Source organism: Vanacampus margaritifer, chromosome 4 (assembly GCF_051991255.1).
Source record: "Vanacampus margaritifer isolate UIUO_Vmar chromosome 4, RoL_Vmar_1.0, whole genome shotgun sequence".
Lineage (NCBI taxonomy): Eukaryota > Metazoa > Chordata > Actinopteri > Syngnathiformes > Syngnathidae > Vanacampus > Vanacampus margaritifer.
In genome coordinates this window covers 29,831,591-29,851,496 of record NC_135435.1, presented here as the reverse complement: position 1 = coordinate 29,851,496, position 19,906 = coordinate 29,831,591, and the positions used below count along the sequence as shown (strand labels likewise).

General features: G+C 40.1%; 1 long non-coding RNA gene across 1 annotated transcript in view; it reads right to left on the bottom strand.

Annotated features, from left to right (window-relative positions):
• Positions 1–1,693: 1,693 nt before the first annotated feature.
• LOC144050607 (uncharacterized) overlaps positions 1,694–19,906 on the bottom strand; it is an 80,430-nt gene continuing 62,217 nt past the window's right edge. Inside the window, exon 4 of the long non-coding RNA XR_013293882.1 lies at positions 1,694–3,272. This is a non-coding gene — a long non-coding RNA (uncharacterized LOC144050607). The remainder of the gene's footprint in view (positions 3,273–19,906) is intronic.

Here is a 19,906-nt window from a genome sequence, read left to right as displayed (position 1 = left end):
CGCTGCCCTCTAGGGGCCAAAAATAGTCATTAGGCTCACGAGACCTGCTTAAAACTTTCAGGAGAGTTCCGCAAGCCTTCCCAGCACCCGTTTCAAAAAAAATAAATAAAAAAATGGGAGGACGTCTTTTAACGTCTTTGGCGCTCCTCCGTAGGTTTTTGCAGAACGTCATTTAACGTCTTTGGCAGTAAAAGAGTTAAATTTGTTTGTGTAGTTCATTTGGATTTGTACTCAATTTGATTATTTGCCCATAGCAAGAAATCAAATATCTCATGTTTAAGGCAGGAGTCAAAATCACGTTCTTGCCATTGCGTAATATACAAATTACAGTCGTACGTTGACTTATGAGTGCTGACTTACGAGTTACAAGCCATCGCCGCCAATGCACTTTCATACATGTATTGAACGGGACAGAGGAGGCAATTTTTTTGTGTGCAAAATTTATAATATCAAATAACGTGTAGTATGATTTTTCCAGCTTTCAAATGTTTTTTTTTTTTTTTATTGAGCAGAAAATTAACAATCGAGCTCTAAAGTGCAAATTTAAGAGAAACAGAAGAGGTACTTACAAGCTAAGTTTTTAAATGCTGCTACAATAACAGCTGCAACTGTGATCGCTCCTCATACTGACCATAGCATTGTGTTGAGAAATTATAATAATAATAATAATGCATCGCATTTATATAGCGCTTTTCTAGACACTCAAAGGAACGGATACATTATTCATGCACTCACTCATTCACACTGTGGTGGCGGTAAGCTACTGAAGTAGCCACAGCTGCCCCATTTTCTTAACCGCTTATTCCTCACTAGGGTCGCAGCGTTCCAAAAATGAACCAACTCATACATAGTTCTTTTAATAATTTTTTTCAAATGAGGAAAAAAATAATAAAAATGTGGCTTGAAATAACGATTCATTTGTCACATGTTTTAGCGTATTTTCACACTTTTCAGAAAACTCTTTGTCATCGAATAGCGCCCGCCTCGCCCGATCATCCTGTGACACTTCCGTTCCTTCAGCAGGGAGAAGAGAAATAGAAGCAAGTGGAGAAATCCGGCAACTCCCAGAGATTGTAGTAATCTCTTCCTTTACATTCTTCATTCGATGCCGACAAACAAAATCCCAACAAAATTTATGGAAATCCCCCCATGCCCATTCTTTCATGTATCACCTGAAGCCCTCGTTACATACGAGCGAGCCGCGGAAGCTCAAAGCCCCAACAGCATTGTACTCTGTCATAATGACTTCAAGCAGGCCCGCTTTATCCCGCTGCCTTTTTCTGTTTACACGCGACTTCTTTGAAGTCAGCATCGCTCACAAGTTTGTGCAGATAGCGCCTCTTTTGGATGAACACGCGCTAATCTAAGTCTAAGGGATGCTTTGTGTGCCGTCGCTATGCGGAGAGCAGCTAAAAGATGAGACAATGACGAATATGAGGTTACTATTGAACAATGCCACCTCGCGTCCGGGACGTTTGTCGTGGATAACAACTTTATGAAAAGTGTGGTTGTTCAACTCCAGGCCTGTAGGTGGCAGTCATCATCCATCCATATATTTTTATACTGACCATGGCTGATTTGTAAAATAAATAGATCCACCATTTCAATCATTTCTCTTAAAGGGATACTTTATTAGTTTTGCAATTTTTAGCAGTAAAAAAAATTATATTTTATTTTATAATGAATTCGATAACTTCATTAATTTTCATGTACAGTTAATACATTTAAAAAGGCATTTTGCTACTTGCTGTTGCTGTCATATGTGTTTAGGGCTCAGGTAGCAACCAATCACGGTTCAACTTGTAAACATTAGGTATGCCGTGATGTCAGTTTCCGTTAAAAAAAAAAAGTTCCATCTTTATAATCTAGACCACAGTTTGTGCAAATAGGTGATCATAAATCTCAGCATAGCAACATTACATGTGGAGTACGGCAGGGGTCTCTATTGGGCCCATTATTGTTTATATTATATATTAATGATATATGTAGAGTCTCAAAGTTGTTGACGTTTGTCTTGTTTGCAGACGACACAAATGTCTTCTGCTCCGGGGAGAATTTGCAGCAGATTTTAGAGATGTTTAAAAATACTTACAGACGCTCCCCTACTTACGAACATTCGAGTTGCGAACAACGGTACATACAAACATTTCTGCGCATACAGTATGTCGAAAAATGTTCGGAAAGAAATGCTGTAAGTTAGATTTTGTATTGCGCATAGTGCTTCTTTCCGCCGCTAATACCGACGATTGGCGCTGTGAGAGCTCATTGGAGGCTGAGCAACGTGTCGAGGAGGAGGAGGAAGAAACGCCGGTCCCCATGAAGCAGGAAATAACTTTTGAAGCCGATTCCAGCGACGACGAAGAATCTCTCATGATATAAAATCCTCCTCCTCCTCCTCCATCATCTCCTTAAGCATCGAGTACATCTTCCAAAAGTAAGTTCAACTTCATTTTATTTATCTTATTACGTACATGTACATACTGTGTGTGTGTCTTTCGCTCTCTCTCTCTAACATACGTAGTACAGTACAGTACTGTACGTATTCTCTCCATTTTATTAAAAGTTTTTTTCAGTACAAACCAATGCAGGTTACTTGTACAAGCCTTAAACATACTTATATAAACCTTCAATATACTTATATAGGCTTTAAACATAAATTCTAATACAAAATATAGCACTGAAGCAACTTACGAACAAATTCACCTTACGAACGATCGTCCGGAACGTAACTCGTTCGTAAGGTGGGGAGCGTCTGTACTTACTAAATACTTTAAAGTCAGAATTCTGTGATTTAAGTCAGGATTCTCACTTTAAAGTGTCTGAAAATAAAGTGAGAATCCTGCCAACCCCCCCTCTCTTCACTGGCCCTAATCCTCTTCTGTAGATTTCACAGTGACGGAGTTGCGTTTTTAGCCGCCATTTCGCATCATTGACTCGCAGCCCCACATCAACGCTTGCATGGTTGTGTTTACATTGGACTTATGCTGCGTCAAAGTGCGCTGACAGGTATTTACAATCAGCATTAACACCACCTCAGAAAACTAATCCAAGAATTAGCCGTGGATAACAGCAAATTAACACTTGGCCCTTTATTAGACGCTACAATGGGGCGTCAATCGGTGTCTGTACATAAAGCGCACGTCACTCACGTCTCCCTGGGAAACGCTTTCAGCCGAGCTTTGGAGTTTGGCTTTTTTTTCCCCCCCTGGAGAAAGCGGCTTGAAGCTGTCACAGTGGCGGCGGCGATGATAACGCGGGGTGGAGAGTGACACCTGGAGAATGACACATGAAAGAGAATCAAATTCTCCCCGGAGACTACTGTATGGGGAAGATACGGAACCTCTTTCTTCAAGCGCCCGCCATATGTCTCTGCAAATAGGCCAGTGCATTTACTTATTTAAACAGAGGGTCAGAGACACCGTCCTCAAATGCGAAAAAACATTGAAAATTTAGTTTTTATGTTGCTAAATTAATGAGCTGTAATCTGTCACCTTTCATTCATCGTCCGTTGGCCATTTTCTATTACGCTTATTCTCATTAGGATGTTGGAATTTCAGCTGATATATATATATATATATATAGATAGATAGATAGATAGAGAGAGAGAGAGAGAGAGAGAGAGAGAGAGAGACAAAAATAGACAAAATTATTAAATAAATAAAAATTCACATTCACAGGACAATTTAGATTATTCAGTTTACCTAATACAAAAAAAAAACAAAAAAACAGGCAAGTACATTAAAAATGTTGACGGTTTGTGAAGAAAAGGGGATGTTCTATTAAAAAGTCCAAATTTTTGACCAATTTTCATCTTAATGAAGGTGAGAAGGATGATTAGTTTAATCCGTGCATTGTGTCCTTATTTGCTGAGTCCCCCCCTCCCCAAATACTTACTGTCCTCCATTACATAAACTTAATCTAGGGCTGACCCCCCCTCCACCATCCTTATGTTTTTCTTTTCATCTACACAGTAAATTTTGGAGACCAAATAGACTCAGTTTTAGAGTAATATTTACACTTGGAAGAGAGTAAAATAAAGAATTGAAAAAAAGTCACTCAAGGGTTGAGGAGCGAACTCATGACCTTCAGCTTGGGAGACTGCCACACTACCTGAGTGATGACCATCCTACTTTTTGCTTATATCCAAGAGGAGACCAAAAACATCGTTTTTGAAGATTATATGATTCCAGCTGACACAAGCGATATACTAACACACAGCAGCAGCTGCGTGGCTCAGCGAGTAGATCGTCTGTCTGCCAAGCTGAAGGTCATGAGTTTGTTCCTCAACCCTTGAGTGACTTTAAATTTTTTTCCCAATTCTTTATTTTACTCTCTTCCAATTGTGAATATTAGCCTACTCTAAAACTGAGTCTATTTGGTCCCACTCTAAATAGAGTCAAATTTATTCTACAGAATTTACTGTGTATGAAAATGAGGCACTGGGGCCTTTGTGGTGCAGTGACAAAAAAGTTATTCTGATTCTTATTCTTGATAACCATCATCATTTTGCACAATAGCAATAAAACAAAAAGATAAAGGTAGCCTCATTAGCCGGCTGTCTTCTTCCTTTGTTTCTAAAGCGTCCGTTTCCCGCCTCTCAGCTCTCACACTGTGCGGCAGATTGAAGACGTCAACTTTGGGTGGGGGAGGAGGGAGCGCTCATCTCTGGTAATTTGGCTAATGGACTCAAATCTCAGCTCAACTTTTAGCAAATGATTCTTTTTACGAGGCCCAATCCCAGGAAGAAACATTCTGCCAATGTCATGGATGATAAACATGCAATTGAGCAATGGCGGCGGCGTGATGAGGCGCTTTTTTGCCGCCGCAGCTGGAAGCTCCGCCACTGCCGTCGCCGCCGACTGTATCTCCCAGTGGTAATAACGAGGAGATCTATTATATGGATCTGCGCGCTCACTCTGATTGGTAGTGACACTAAATCATCCAAACAGCCGCCGCGCATTGTTTTACTTCTGTGGAGGACTTCAAAACTTTGTTGCGGCACCTTCATTACCACAAAGTTTCTTTTTTATTAATGGCTGTATTAAATTCCGTCACCATTTCCCAACTAATCCCCCCCACAGCGGAATGGCCAAATAATGTGTCCACATTTGATATATTTGTTTAAAAGTTAGCGCTTCGGGCAGCCAGCTCAAACAATTTGTCATGTGCCTGTGAGAGTGTGTGTGTGTGTGTGTGTCATAAAAAAAAAAAAATCCAAAAAATGGACAAAAGTGTTTGGGCTTGACCACCAAATGAACGAAATCTGCTCGGAGGATGCTTTTCTATCTGCCCAGGTCCATAAAAGGTCCAACATCTTAACTCTTTGACTGCCAAAAACGTTAAATAACGTTTAGTAAAATCCTATGGAGGAGTGCCAAAGACGTTAAAAGACGTTTTTTTTTTCAAAACAGAGGTGAAACTAACCATTTTCTATTGTTGATTACTGAAAAACGGAATAAGGTAGAAACAAACTTTTTTTTCTGATGAAAGATGAGAGTCCAATCTTTCATTTGGTAGTATGTGTGTTTCCATAGTCCAAACACATAATTTTCTGTGGACCTTGAAAGATCAGTCAAAAGATCAGTCAAAATGCTTAAAATCGGCTGGCACCCACGGCATCCCTTTTCTGAAAACGTCTGGCAGTCAAAGAGTTAAGAGTTTACAAAAATTGTAAGTACGTATCAAAAAGCTAAAGAAAATCTATGTTGATTTCTTGCATATATGGACATATATGTGGAACCACTAAAGTAAGACATATTGCAAGTTTTTGTAATGCAAAAAAAAATAAAAAATCGCCTATAAAAATACACTATAAATAAATGTGAGTGTGAGTGAAACTGCAAACATTAAAAACTTAATTTACATTATGAACAATGTTTAAATTCACATTTTAACTGTCATTCAACTCCCTTATGAAATTTGGAGGCCTAATTTTGGGTCACGTGCGCCTCTAAAAGCTCTGACATCATGAAAACTTATCTGGCCCGCAATGGTTTGATAATTACACCAGGGAGGGCTTGCTTTGTAATCCATGGCAGATGCATTGAGGAAGCTGTCCACAAACTACAGGATGGATTCAAGTTAAAACATTCCAAGTGTGTAGAAGTCAGAAATAGAAAAAGAAAATGGATTAAAGACTGTGCGTCGCTCAAGAAAATGTCCAACTCATTCTAAAGCTTACCTAAAAAATACTTGAATCTCTTTACACTCTACCAGTGTAGCCACAGTCACCTTGAAATAGTGACTTAGTTACTTTACTGAATACTTGCTTTAAAAAGTAACTCAATTAGATTACATGTTATTAAGTATACTTGTCAATTAATTTTTTTTCAACGAGGCTGGATGAGGGAGAATCTGATTTTGCTCCACTATAAATGTCAAACTTGGAAACAACTTTACAGATGCCCAACCACCAGTAAATTACATCATTGGCTCTTTTTATGCAAAATAAACAGTTTGAGAGTCCCTGGGAGTAATGGATGCATTTTTTTAAAAAATTTTAAGTTCAATGAGAAACCCATTCAAATGTGGATTTGGCGGTTAAATGGTAAACCGAATATGCAAATGCTGATTTTGGCTATGAGTCCAGGCATTACCACACACACAGACTATCTACTGTATTTTTTTTTTGCACCCACAGCATGTATGCTTTCTTTACAACCACTAAACACCCACACACAAAGCAAGCATCCTTAGTGACACGTTCATCATTTCAGTAGCCAGGCACCCAAAAGGCACATTTTTGAATGATTTTGATATGTAGTCCTGCTGTGGCTTACAGTTGGTATGCGTCCATTTGACTACACCTCGACAGACAAAGCATGGAGGACAGTTGCAAATAAGATACAGAAAACTAGCGTGTAGAGTATCTTAGCTTTAATTAGTCTGTCTTTGTTGGTCTGTAGGGAAGTGCATATGAGTCTACAAATGGCCTACATTTGCAAAAATTAAATGATTAGCTTATAAAGGCAGCTAACACTATAAAAGCCTTGGTGGCTTTTAAGATAATGTAGCTCTCATTTTGCACACGTTTCGACGTCTTCCATTCATTTCGAACATAGACTTTAATGCCGGCTGCGCGTCTATTCTTTGCTGTACATTTAGACTACGTGGAGCCTTTAACGCGCTCTTTTGACATCTTATTTTGTCCTTCATCCCCGAGCGGCTCAGAAAGCAATTTGGTCGGCAACATGGCGACTGAATGAAGCGACGGAAGGACAATACGTCGCTTCTCATTAGCGCTAACGGGCAGAGCGAGATCGAGGACGACGACGAGGCCGACGCCACTCAACAGCCGGCCCGATACTGCAGATTGGCTCACCCTGGAGGTCAAAAGCACTCAGGATGCAAAACTCTCTCTCACAAATCTCACACACAAACAAAAAATAGATACAAAAACAGACAAAATGACACACACACACACACGTTTGTTTTACTATCTTTGAAGGGCCATCTCATTGATATAATGCATTTCCTAGCCCCTTCCCCTAACCCCTAACCATCAAAAATGATTGCCTACCCCTATTCCTTCCCCTAACCTCAACCATAACCCAAATCCAACCTAAACTCTAAAGTCTTGACCCTCAAAAAGAGGTTTAAACTTGTGGGGCCCAGCAAAATGGCCCCACAACTCTGTGAAATGCCGGAATGTTGGCCCCACTATGTAACAAAAACAAGAACCCCCCCCACACACACACACACACACACACACACGTTTGTTTTACTATCTTTGTAGGGCCAACTCATTGACATAATGCATTTCCTAGCCCCTCCCCCTAACCCCAATCATAAAAAATGATTGGGGTTAGGGGGAGGGGCTAAACTCTAAAACCAAGTCTTGACCCTCAAAAAGAAGTCTAAATTTATGGGGCCCAGCAAAATGGCCCCACATGGACGGTTGGAACCCACAACTCTGTGATATCCCGAAATGTTGGCCCCACTTTGTAACAAAAACAAGACCACACACACACACACACACACACACACACACACACACACACACACACACACACACACACACACACACACACACACACGTTTGGCTGCTGACCGTGGAGATTTCAGACCCGTGTGCGCTCCCGCAGTGACGGGCATGTTGATTGGCAGGTAAGCCTTGTCTCTGTTTACAGCTGTGTGCCCTCCCTGGGCTGCAAATCCCGCGCTGCCCTTGACCCTCCAGAGCTCCACCTGAGCCGCATACATTTGGATCAAATGTTGTCACCATAAAAAAAAAAAAAAAAAAGGTACTCAAAGCCAAACTTGTTTTCCATCGTCAAATGTCGTGGTTAAGTTATTGACGGCTAAATCAGAATTTAGTTAAAAAATCTCCAAAAATCCTCCACGACTCATTTGCTACCGTTCTTTTTTAAATCTTACCATGCTCCCAAAGACGTATTCATATGTTTTTTTTATGCTAGAGCATACAGTTCAGAAGGCTTTGATGCAGCCTCTAAACTGAAGAGGGGCGCTTGAAGAATGGTAGTTATTGCAAAAACGGCCAGCAGGTGGCAGCAGAGTATAAGAGATCAACCAGGGCCATGTTGCTAAAAGCTTTGTGAATAATGATGAAAATTAGTTATATTCTAATTAGTTATATGCTAATTGCTGCTAAACAGAAACAAATAGAAATATACTTTTTTTCCTGATGAAAGAAGAGACTAATCTTTCTTTTGGTGGGTTCCATGTTTTTATAGCAATAGAACACAATATTCTGTGGGCCTTGCAAAATCAGTCAAAATTCTGTAAAACAGCCGGGAGCGAAGGGGGTTGCTTCAGTGAAAATGGCTGAAAATGAATGAACTTAAAAGCAATCTTTTACGATTTTTACATGTGCAAAATGGGAATAAAAAGTGGATCATGCACCTATAAAAATAAACACCTCTGCCCATAGCGACATAGCAAAAATATATTACAACAAAACTCGATCGAAGTCTTTTATATTTTAGGAGGGAGATGAATAATTTAGCTTTTTTTCCATCATCTTAAGGGGCAATTCAGATGACATTCTAAAATGTCCACCAAGCATTAAGCGGTGACATGATCCAATATGCCGGAAATTTACTCATTAGCTTGGGAGGCAGTAAGATAGCGCTTCACAAATTCCGCCCAGCAACAACTGGTGATGAGACCAAGAATCACCGCCATTTTGTTGATGTACATTATAAACGCTTCAAGGAGGAGCTACAGGTTGTTTGTGTTGCCAATTCTACACACTTAAGTGTAGATGTTCTTCCAGTTCCAGATTGACAGAAGTTGCGTGAGTGTGTTGCTGCCATTCGATCCCCCGCTATCTGTTTGCCGACAGTTACCCTCCCCAGCTGCACACTCGGGGGGAGCAAAATATACATCACGCCCTGCTGGAACAACCTTGTCAGCCCCGCCCTGCCATCCTCTGCCCAGCAGGACCCCTGGAACCCTTAGCTGCAGTTCTGGTGGCAGCCCGGCATGCCCGCCTCCTCAGCATGATGTCTTTGATTGTTTCTTGTACATACAAATACAGTACATGATTATTATGAATTGGAACATCGGGATTAACACAGGAGAGCCTCGAACCAAGGGCGGGAAAAGAATGGCTCACTTATGGCCCGCCATGTTCTTTGATGTGAGCATTTTCATTATTATGAGTCCTGTTATGCAGTACAGTGCTCCTGCTTAAACCCCCCAAACTCTCAAAAACAATATATATAAAAATAAAAATATTGTAATTTTTTAAAAATAAAAATACAAATAAAATTAAATAGAAATACAGAAAGTCTTCAAGTTACGTCATACGTGACCTACGTCATTTCGACTTTACCCACCCGTGCCTCGTCCGTAGCACCTTCTTTTTTGTGAATTTCCCACAGTAATCACGCCATTTGAAAGGTTTTTAAAGTTGTGTTCTTGTTACCTCCAGCAACGGACGTCCATCGAGCAGGTCGGCTCGCCATCAGGCGCGTCACATTTCGGGTTTAAGTTTGAATTAGCTCCGTTCTGCCGTCCGCCAGCAATGAATGTCAAAATTTTGGTTCCAGCCCTGCCGGGTCGCGCAAAATAGTTTTTTTTAAAAATTATTGTGCAAAGTATATTGATGTAAATATCAACTTCAACGGGGAAATCCGACTTAAGTCGAAATTCGGGTTACATCGCCAGCGTAGGAACGGAACTCCGGCGTAACTCGAGGACTCCCGGTATGCAAATCCGTGGGTGCTGGAGCATGTGGTGTCGATGTCATGAAATTAATCAGTTAAAAATGCTATTTATTAATTAAAAAAAACATTTACATAATTAAATAATTGGTTAATTTTTAAGGTACATCTTTAGTAATTGGTAGATAAATGATAAATTAATTATAAATTACAAAATATTTAAAACAATATTATTAAAATATATTACTGATTAACTAATGTTTTTTTTAAATTTAAAAAATAAAAATAATAATTTAACTTTATTTAATAATTAAATGTATCTGGACAAAAACAGCACAATTGCCTTTATGTGTGCACCTGGCCTTAGTTTAGAGAAAAATAAACAAAAATATCTTGGATGCCTTCAGTGTTGCCTGCACTTAAAGAAAACAACAAAAAATGAAGTTTTTGCCTTACTATATATAAAACGAAAATAATCAAATAAATGTCATTTTTTGCATCACTCGCTCTCTTTCTGATGCCAATGACGTTGCTCCATTTCCCGGACCATAATATGTTTTTCTGCAAAGTGCTACATCTGTTCCGCTTGAGGCGTTCCTTTCTCTTTTTCAAAGTCTTCTTCTTTTTGCTATTGACTTATAGAAAATGAAAGTGACGCAACATGGCAGCTGTTCTGGATAGAAAGCTGGAATACGGCGTGCCTAAAGACGTCCTATTAGCGATAGGCTGCGAGCGAGCTTGAGAGTCGATGCAGCTCCTGCTGTTGTGGTGCTGGTGGCCACGTTTGGGTTTTCTGAGAAGTTGAGTGACATCAACCAATGTCTGAAATAATTCGTTTTTATCATTGTACTTATGGAAATGTATGCGTTCAAAGGATAGAACGGCCTATTTTGTAGCATTAAACTACTTATGAAGCAACTGTACACGTTTTAAATGAATGTATTTATATTAACACTTTTTGACAAACCGCCTGTGTTTACTGTGTCTACTTTTGGCCCACATTTATGCTTATGAACATAGCATTTTTTGTTTGAAAGTGTTGTCGCCGCCCGTCATCGCTATTAAAGAGGCGCACGCGGTCTTATGTATGACATTGGCATGTGTCATCAGCGAGTCGCGACTTGCCTGGTGACCGGCACACTCCTAAAACCCTCTCATTTACATTTAGAGTGATCCGCGTGTCGCGGGGTGCTCCGTTCCACTCGCAGCCCATCACGGCCTCTTCTCGACTTCCCACTCCAGCCGATGGTGAAAACAATTGCCGTTGGCTAATTTGGCGACATGGCCAAAAGTCCCTAAGTATTCTTTTGCTGGGTGGATTGAAAAGATGCGGGAAAAATATGCCAGCGGGGAAAAAAGTGGTGAAATTTAACTTTCACATTCTATGAATTTTAAAAGGAAAAGGCTCGACGGCGTAGTTTAAAGCCCTTTCCAAGATGGAGAGGCAGAAAATGAAAACAGAGCAGAAGTGTTGCAGGGTCAAATACTGCTGTGAAGTAGCAAGTATGCCACTTGAAGGTGAAAATGTCTGAAATATGTTCCTGTCAAATGTATATGAAAAATCTATATATTTTTGTCAATCTGATTGAAGATGTCAGTTGAACTGTTTACATGTGAAATGATTGATTTTGAAGGACAACTAGTAAATTATCAAATTAATCCATTTTTTTGGATAATCAATGAAACGTTTAGATATGTTTGTTAATTTAAAATTGTTCAAATACTCAGAATTTCAGCTCCTCAACAGTAAACATTCTCATATTTCTTTAGTCCTCCATTAAGCGGATTAATTATCTTTGTTTTCAGCGCTTGGCACTTCTGCTAATGGCCAATTCCAGTCGATGACGATGCTCACCTTTCGCCGAATGCTTCCACATTTTCGACGAATGCTTGTATGACACGAAGCCTCGCAAAAATTCATGGAATGAGATGGACTGTCAACCCGATTGACGGACGTAAACGTGTTTCAGTTTTTTTGAAGCTTTGCGTCATTGTGCACTCACCGAAAGGTGGCCGTCATCATCGACGGGAAGTGAAGATTAACAGAACTCGTTTTGTTTTGAACCAAAGTAAAACAATTGCTTTTATTTCGGAAAACAACGATCAACATTTTTGCTTATTTGCCAGAACAAAGCAGTAACAGAATCAGTTAATTTATGTTTGCGCACTTTCAATTATCCGACTAATGAAGTAATAAAAAAAATAATCAACAGATTAATCTGACTAAAATAGTTGTTAGCTGTAGCCCTATTTCTATCTGGTGTTTACACAGGCCAAAACATTTAATCAGAAAAGCCGTATTAAAAATAATTGCAATTACCCAAATAATTATAACAAATGAAAAAGGATGAGAAGAGTCGAGACACTGCGCTGCTTGAGAACTCTACCCCAAAAATTTGTTGCATTAAAATTTCTCAAGCGGGGGAGTGCCTCGCTTCTTCTCATACTTTTTTCGTTAATATTTTGCCCACCGAGTTTTGAACAGCACCTGCTACCCAAGAGCAGTTTTTCTACTGCTACAACAGCCTACATGCTTTTTGATCCAAGTTAACACTCTTCCCTACTTTTTTTTTTTTTTAAATCAAGTAATTCTTATGATTGTTGCTTTTCTCACCAATTTATTCATGATAACAGCCACTTTGTACACTCATAACAAACAGAACTAGAAATGATTCACAAGTCCAGGAACATTACAGTAATACAGCGTTGCATAATTAAATGAAGGTCTTTAAGTGGAGCCCTGTAATGAAGTAATTCCCCGTTCAACGCTAATAAGTAAATATTAAGCATGTTTGTCCGCACTGTAATTGCATTTCCACGTGGACCACCACGAGAACGGTCTCTGCTCACTAAAACTTCCCAAAAAGACTTTTGGTGCTCTCCAAATTCCACTTCAGCGTAACAAAATAGATTTAATAATTGAAAACATAAAATATGACGACATTTGTCCCTACACTTTCATTGGCCACATGCAAACCATGCCTCAATTACAATGCAGAGGCCGCCATAAATAAAAGTGCATTAATGAGCAGACAAGCAACCATCAGCGCATGCCTTGTGGTGCTTTAAGTAACATTTAAAAGCACTCAGAATCGCATTGCGCAAAAGGGCCAAGATACATCACCTCCTCGCGGGAGCACCGCTATCATCTTTGAAGCTCATTTTCGAGGGGTGCTGCACTAATGACACTTTTATTGTTTGTCTTACTTTCAAGGCTTGTCGGGAACCAAGCGCACCCTTTTGCTTTAATTACACCTCAAAGAGATAATAACTGCATTTATCGTCCGAGGTGATCAGGTTGGGTTATTTATCAAATACCGTACCGCGATTGCAAAATCAATTTCCAAGAGTCACAAATTAATTTGCTTTGCTCCCAAGAGACGACAGGCAGCGCGAGCGCCTTACTAAAGTGCACAAATTGATGTTTTCTTCAATACATCCCAAAGTCAAAAATAGAAATCATTATGAGCACGCTGGCTTTCTATAAAGCGTCAGGAATCAACCACTGCCGAGGGGACCGGCCCAGTCAGAGCTTTGGGCAATCGAGTCTGGGAAGCGATGGGCAATTTTCTGTAGCATAAAGACTAAAATGAGGTACTCGAAGGGCAACAACGCGCATGGCCGAATCATCCACAGCTTTTATTGTAATCCCTTCATACTAACTCTTGTCGAGCAAAAAAAGAAAGTGGTCGGATGAGTATGCACAACATGATTTCACATGTAGGACGGAACATATGGTGTCCCGCAGGGTTCGATTCTGGGGCCGCTGCTGTTTTCATTGTATCTGCTGCCTCTGGAATACTTGGTCATCGATGAGCATTCATTTTGTTCACCAGTAATCTCAATATCTATGTCTTGAACAGTGTTGTGCTCATAACTAAAAAACATTGTAACTAGTTACAGTTACTTCATTTTAAAAGTAACTCAAATAGTCTGATGATTACTTGAACAATAATGCGTTACTATTAAAAGTAACTCTTTAGTTACTTTAAAAAAACAACAACATACACTATTCCTTTAAACTAAATTTGTGAGCGTATGTCCAGGTCGAAAAACTCGTCCTGCGCTCACCTTGACTTTCCATGACTGCCAAATCCGATACCCGCCCACAATGCGTCTTCTTCGCTAGTACGGCAGCGGCAATCCATTGTGAACAGGAAGTAGTACAGTACACAGCAGCGATCCATTCATTATATGATTCTGAACCGCTTATCCTCACGAGTGCCGCGCAATTAAATTATTAAATTAAATAATTTATCAAGTAACTGACAAAGACACCATCTTGTAACTGTAACTGAGTCACTGTATTTAAAAAATAATTTGAGTATTAGTTATGTAAAAAGTACCTAAGTTAAAGTAATGCATTACTAGTAACTAGTACACAGGTCTTGAATTTGAAAAAAATCATTTTATTTTTCGATAAAGAAGGTTTTGGTGAATTTGCATAGGAGACGGTGAGTTTCCGGAATAGGAAAACAAACACTATTAATCAGAAGAAGCACAAGCATGCTAGGGATGTAACGATATCCAAACCTCGTGATAGGATAATTATCATGGTATTGAAGGGAGGAGGTTGGCGACAAAAAAACAAAACAAAACGATATTGTAAAAAGAAAAGAAAAGAAGAAGCTCATATTGGGGTAAAAAACACAATATTGTGTTTTTGTACATAATAGCAGTGACAAAGAAATAGGATTGACCATGTTGAAAAATATTTGTCAGTAAGACTGCTTTATGGGAGTGATAACTGGCGCAGTGGCCAAAACATTCCAACTTAAAACTAAACTGCACTAATAAATTAACCACCAGAGGGTGCTGGAACTGCACAAATGGAATACAAGCTAACCTTTCTAAAAGATGTCCTGCTTTTAAAATCGTGACACGATGACGACGTTATCATGGAAATTTTAATATTGCGGTATCGCTGTATCCCTAAAGCATACCCTCCTTAGACTCGAGCTCGCAGGGCAGCCACGTTCAGACAGGTCAACCAATGAAGGGAGCAAAAAACAAGGTCAAAGGGAAACACACACACACACACACTTGGACGCACGTACACACCATTGGTGTGCCTGGCAAGGATCTGCACAGCTTTGAGTGCTCAGCGTGACAACATTTCATATTCATAGAAGAGAAGAGGAAGAGAAACAACAGCAGGGGCGCTGCCTTACGCGTGATATTACATTGTAATTATGATTTGGATGAAGGCGGCAAGGGTGCACTACAAATTCATGAACACACGCACACGCACGGATATAGACACAGGCACGCAGTGTGAATGAAAAGGTAATGAAGCACACTCGCTGGCAGTCGGCGGGCTCTCCAAACTTCAGAGTGCTTGCTTGCTGCAGCGCTAATATAAGATCAGGCGGCGAAAAACTGAGATGAGCCGCGGCGGGCCTCACGCCGCCTTCCACACGAAGCCTTCTGATTGGTTTGTTTACATCAATATTTTCACATGTCAATCTGGGCACCTTTGGGAAAATGCTTTCTTCTTCACTTATGCCAGGCAGCCATTTGTGAGGAAGAGTGCAGAACGCTGTGTAATAAGTACAGAACGCTATGATTGGCAAAGGCCTTTTCTAGCTTCACGCGGCGTATTAAATATGCACTCCCAGGTCGCTGAGTCCAATTTGGACTTGGAAAGAAGTTGATGGAATTTTCAGTGTGTCGTCCAAAAATAGATAAATATTCTTTTGTAGTGGTAAACCACACACATAAGATATTTACAAAGACCAAAACATTCAGTCTTGATTGATACCTTCAGTGAGAGATATTTAACAATGGTGTAGAACTGTATTTACTCCGTTTTCCCACATTGGAAGATCTAAAGCAGTGCTTCTCAATTATTTTTTGTTATGCCCCTGCAGGAAGAAGAACTCTCCGCCATAACCATAAATAGTAAATACTTCTACAGAGGAGTTAACAATCCTTCTGCACTCTTTGACATTGTGAGCGCTACTGCCACCTACTGTAGTGGATGTGCAATTACACTTTATTCTAGTACAGGGGGGAAAAAACAATGTTCCTGAGGTTACACGTTATGTTGTGCAACGGCGTATTTTTAGACGGCTGGGGTAATTTTCAGAGAAATTTTTTTGCCACATTATAAAGCCCTAAAGTTGTGAGAAAAAAAACGGTACATTTGAAGCCCTTAAAACCTAACTTCACCGAAAAGTATGAGGTATATGCCACGCAGCAGGCGGGACTTCCGACTTCCTGGTTTTACACAAAAGCTTTGTTTCCGTTTCCTATTTGCGACGTGTGGGCCACGTCCCAGGTCCTGCGCTTCTGCCTTCGTGCCTTTCGGTTGCGTGTTCCGGTCGACGGGTGCGAGTGTGTAGTGTGTCTGTCTCAGTTGTCCGAAGCATTTCAGAGAGTTGAGACGTCCTATTGGCGGGAGCGCGCAGTTGGGGGACGCAGGGGTGGGGGTGCGAGTGTTGGAACGCGGCCATCCGTGGAAGGAAACAACGCTGTGTGTGAAACCCAGAAGTCGGAAGTCCGCGGCATCTACCCCATTGGCACGAACATCCAAGTAGTACGCTACCTGTATTTCTCGTAAGTTTCTGATTTTTTTTCTCGCAAATTTGCCACTTCATAAACTCGAAAATTTGCCACTTTATAAACTCGAAAATGTACAAGTTTTTTTCTTGGAACATTGCCCCTGCCCTCTAAAACATATATATATTTATAGTATATAGGTGGCTCTAATACGCCATCGTAATATTGAATATAATCATAACTGCACATATCCCTGGTTATTCCAATAAATGACAGCCATGCTCTTTTGACACTGAAATGGAATGAAATGCTCTTTTGACACTGAAATGGATAGTGCTGTGTATCGCTGATATTAGCTGGCAGGTTAGCAATTGTGCAACCCAAGCAAACATTTTACACCAACCTGCTGAAATTGCTTCCACATGTTGGATGGCACGACGGCTTTCAGATGTCCCTTTAATAGTAGCTACTCCTCTTGCGATCTTCACTTTACTACTACTTACAACATTCACTTGATTTATTCTCCTCACCCACAGTTTTCGTTCCAATGGACTCATTTTGAGCTTTTTGAAGGAAACCTTATATCTGGCCTTAAATGTTACATCATATTAAAACATGGTATTTTATAAACACATTTAAATAAAATTAAATGCATAACATATTTATTCTGTGCAGCATTTATATGTAGTATCGTTTTACAACATATATTTTCTATATAAAATATGATCATAAATAGTAGTTATTAATATACCGCTTCTGTTTTGATTATTGGGTCATCCTCATAGAGATACACCACAATGAATTAAAAATGATTCCACCATGATAAAAGCATCTGATCATTTCCCAGAGGATCGGCCACGTGGGACTTTTGACCACAATCGCAAAGAAATGAGCACGTCATACCATAATCCATTTCCAGTACATTCTTCCGGGATCTTCCAACAGGATTAGTAGCGGTATTGTTAGGGGGGAGACGGCGAGATGCGTCTCCCCCTGCCACGCTGGCATATCTGCCTGCCTGCCTGGGCCTCTTTTATCAAAGATAAGTAGTATTGATTCACTAGGAGGCTGTAAAAAATATTTGTCTTAAGAGCTGACATTTAATAATCTCCGCCTAATCCGTGTTTTGCTGCCGAGTCGTCGCTTGTTTGACTGCAGGAGGCGAGGCAGATGTCTTTTCAACCCTCTGCTGGCCCATTGCCATACATGTAAAAACCAGAAGGCTTCTCGAACCTGAGACACCAGTTGAAAACAATTACACAGAGCCCATAGAAGTTGTTTGGAAAAGAACAAAAACTGTTTGGAAGGTTAGATGTTGTACAAAAGTGCTTGTGATTGGATGATTAGTCAATAGTCAGTGCTTGTGATGAGATGTGGGCCTGTGCAGTAAGCACAAAAAAAAAACCTGCAATGCTCAACCTATTTTCATTTGGTATCGTAGCATCGCACATCATACTGCTTGTAGAATAGGGATGACATCAGAACAATCCAATTGGATGATTAGTCGGCGCTTTATTTACCGCAATTCAGAAAGTACCAGGCAAAGTGTGAAATCTGGGCCTGTTAAATTGAATAAAAAGTTACAGATAAACAGATTAATTTTACTGTCTGCCATCATTTGATTCTTTAGCCTGTCACATAGATGATAAATACCTGTATATAAGTAAATCTCAGACAAATTAAAGATCCTAAAAAGTGAATTCGGAGATTTGTTTCTACATACTGTATACATGTTTGAGGACAACTGTGATTTTTTTGGGGCGGGGCTAAAATGGTGCCAACATAAAGAGAAGACAAGATAAGACAAGACAAGACAAGACAAGACAAGACAAGACAGAAGAGTGAGAGATAATTTAAAAAAAAAAAAAAAAAAGTCAGGCTCAAAAGCCAGCATGTGGAGTGGGGCAATGGGCTGGTATGGCTGCTTTAGAGTGCCTTGTTGTCACGACATGGTGTCGGTACCAGATGTGATCGGGCTGCCAGATTGTATCGGGGTTGCCTACCGATGACGTCACGCTACAGGATTGGCTAGAAATGATCCGTTTACAATTGTTCAATAAAGTTATATGAAGAAAAAAAACTGGGAAATTAGAAGAACGTAAATAAAACTAAGAATATAAAATCAGGATACTTTAAGATTGAAGAAATAATTAAATACTGTAGATTGAAGTGCCTTCACGTTTGCCGATGACATCAGTACAGCAGCGCTAATGAAATGGCAGATTCAGATGTGTTCACTTCTGTTTTTTTTTAGCTGTTCACAAATCACAATACATCACAAAAACAGTCTTAATGATAATAGGAACAATTAACATTCTAAACTGACAATATTTGTCACATCTCAGGCAATTAATTTGTGTATTCATCATTTATTCAATCTATTTTATAATTTTTTCTATATACAGTATCTTGCCTTTATAGTCGTGGACTTTTTTTTTTACGTTTTTACAATTTCAGTCCATACATTTTGTTAAATTATTATATTTGAATTACATCTTTAATATTGTCTTTCCTATTTTTGACGTCTACTGGATAATTTCCAGCCAATCCCGTAGCGTGACGTGTTCGTAGGGCGACCCCGGTACGATCTGGCAGCCCGATCACATCTGGTACCGACACCGGTAAGATTGACGGCTGACAGTTGAGCAGGGCATGGTTTCAGCCCATTCAGTTGACGGCGAAGGGAACGGCCTGCGTCTTCAAGATTGTAATTATTCCATTGAATTCTATTGCACATCCGACAAGCCATTCAAGGTAAGTTCCTGCCACGTTTCACCTTGTGGAGGAACGAAAGCAGGTAAGTATTTATTCGCCTCCTTCCTGCTCATGTCTGGTCTGCTTTTTCCTGTCATCGATTACCTGATGCAAGCACGAGCCAATTGTGCCTCGCCGGTCATTAATCCTGCCGCCGAGGCATGGCTTTTAACCACCGTGACTGCCCTCTCCCCCCTCCTAGCGGCCACCATTTTGACTTGGCGCAGTTAGAGATGGGTGTCTGTGTTGTGGAAGTGAACACAGCCGACTTGATGCCACGCCAATCGAAGCGGCTTTTCTCATTAACTTCAAATTCAATGCAGGAGAGCGCATGCGGTCTACATGGCAGAAGCCAGACACACACACGGTCAGTGGGTTGCTTTTGAAAATATGTGAACTCATTCATTCACAGCCATTTTCACGATTTTCAAGCAACCCCCTTCGCTCCCGGCTGTTTTACTGGATTTTGTCTTATTTTGTAAAGACCACAGAATATTGTGTTCTATTGGTATTATAAGATTAGA